Source organism: Podarcis gaigeae, assembly GCF_964106915.1.
Source record: "Podarcis gaigeae genome assembly, chromosome: 2".
Classification (NCBI taxonomy): domain Eukaryota; kingdom Metazoa; phylum Chordata; class Lepidosauria; order Squamata; family Lacertidae; genus Podarcis; species Podarcis gaigeae.
Genome location: NC_139679.1, coordinates 85,408,009 through 85,410,704, shown reverse-complemented (window position 1 = coordinate 85,410,704; position 2,696 = coordinate 85,408,009).

Below are 2,696 nucleotides of genomic sequence, written 5' to 3'. Positions count from 1 at the left end.
TTCCAGATTATCGGGACCCTTTCAAAACTCGCACAACAAATACAGCCACCGCATCTAATGCATCATTTACCAGAGCAGATCCCCGCGCGTTTGATCGGCAGATAGGCAAAAAAAAATAAAAAAAATAAAAAGGGTGGGGAGGGGGGTTGAGAAAAAGAGAGAGAAAAATAAGGAGGTGGGGGTGCAGCGGGAATAAGCAACAGTCAAAAATAAAAAAAAATCTCAGGGTGGATGCCTGCCCCCCCTTAATCGCATTCACGAACGGTGCCTCTTTTTCAAAGAAGCGCGCGTGTGCGCGTATACCGCGGGACAGCGCGTGCACACGTGCGGAGTGGCATTGCGGGGATCCTGCCGTGGAGACGCGCTATGTGAGGCTGACAGTTTCAGCCGCCTTCTCCATCGGAGTCTCCTCCTCGTTGCGCTCCGGAGGGGATAGCCACGTATATTTATTTATATTATATACATATATCTCCTCTTAACTGCCATGGGTTCCTGGACTGGATGAGGCGAGGCCGACAGGCAGTTTTCTCAGAGAACGAAAGGAGGAAGATGAGGGATTTTTTAATCTTTCTTTTTTGTAAGCAGAATTAAACAAAAAACACAAAACCACACACCGAACTGCCCTCAAGACCCGTAAGGTCGATCTTCTTAGGAAACCTCGCCAGGAAATATTGATCCTGGCCGCTCCTGGGTGTTCATAGAAATCCGAGCAGTGATGGATCGCCTGGGGAGAGGAGGCGTTTGCTGCTTGCCGGGTCATGCAGGGAAAGGGGGAAGGAAAAAAAGACCCGGGAAAACAAATAAATGGATCCTGCACTCTTTGCAAGGGACTGCTAGGCTCCTGCTCAGCAGCCAGACGGTGCCCCGGGGGGGGGGGGGTCTGCCCGGCCAGAGATTTGTGGACGGGACACCAGGAAGCTCCATAAAGCGCGCAGAGCTTTTTCTTTTTGGTCTTTCAGCAGTGCATAGGTACCGGCTCCCTGGGTGCCGGAGCACCCACAAAATTCCCCATAAAGGGTCTGGGCACCCACACATTTTGGCGCCAGAGCCATGCACGCTGCATTGGCACCCATTGGCCTTACTAACCCTCGACTCTGCTGTGGGTCACCTTCTACTCCCACCTTAAGCCTTCTCTTCTCTTCACCTCTTCTTGTCCGAGTTGGCAGAGAAGCCCCAAATTTATCCCTAGCCCCTCCCCCCGGTCATTCTGGAAGCAGAAGAGTTCACCACCCCCACCTCGGGCTGCTTAGGTGATGGGATCTGATCAGCCCCTGGGAGGGAAAAGCTAGCAAGCCTGTGAGAATCCAAATTCGCAGGAGGCCGGTGCGGATACCAAACCCGTGGCAAGCCCCTTTCTGGTTTCATACAGGCGCACGGCGAAGAGCAGGTTTGGTAGCGGGAGGGGAAGAGGTCTGCAGGTTGGAAAGATCTCCCAGGAGGGGGTCACTCGATCCCTTCCAGCTCACTGTTTTGCAGACGCCACTTGGGGAGCTGGGGGGTCGAACTCGTTCCCCCTTGATCTCTCAAGGCTCCCTCTATTTGCTGGGACCTGCGGAGCTCGCTTTGCGTCAGGATTAACCCTGGCGCCGGACCAAGAGTCAGACCTGGGGGACAGGAAGGACCCCTGTTTGGCTTTCCTCACTTTTCATTATCCCCGTTGTTTTTTTATTTGCTTTCAATGTTTTGGTCTTTTAACAGAGGGGAACGATGCACATCGTGCGCATCTGAGTCCTCTTGCCCAGTTTCCTTCGCTGCTCTTTCTCTCCCAATGGTGGAAGGCAAGCTATTCATTGCACGAGATCTGTTGTTGCAGTAAGCTGGGCTTTCGATGCTTCCTGGCTCTTTTCACTCAGGCTCCCGGTTCAGCCCAACAAGCAATTCCTTGTATACTAGCTGTGTCGAAATGTGTACACATTGGAGGCCTAGCATCTTTATCTGCACGTTGTTGCTCCTGAGCAAAGAAACAGAAAATTCCTTTAAGGTTGAACGGAGTCCTTCGCTAGAAGTTTCAGTAACCCACGTTTAAAGTTGGAGATTCATCACTGCTGTTCATAAATCAGGGATGGACGGACCCGGATTTTGCTTGTCCCTTCTACACAGTCACGATTTTAGAGGAAAGGTGAAGATTATGGCACCCCTTGTGTCTTCTGGAGAAAGACGTTTTATGCCAAACCCCACACACCCCAAGAATGTATCACTATTTGGATCAGCTTGATCTGGTGCTTACAAGAAGAAGAAAAAAGAAAAGAAAATGAGGAGGGGAGAGAAAGGAAAGCTAAGCTGTAATACGGAACATTGGCGCTGAAAAATATTCCCATAGATGTTTTCTTCCTCCATTTCCCAGCAAAGCTCAAGCACACACAGATGCATCAAGGCCGGGTAAAAGTGTTATGTAAATAATACCATTGGCAAGTTCAAAGACAGGGAAGGAGATGTGTAAAATCAGTCCATTGTAGATCTTAACACCCCCCCCCCAAGAAATAAAGAAAGGTTTTAGTTTTATTTTAAATAGTGGGACTGGCTTGCTGTGGCATCTTTCTTTACTTTAGTTACAGAGAAGCATAAAAACTTCAGGGGGAATTGGAGTAAAATTGCAACAGCTAAAAAAAAAAAAAAGGAGGTTGGGGGGGGGGAAGCCAACTGCACACTTCTGCCTCTATTAAAGAGGTTTTCTTTTTTCTTTTTTGCAAATGTTC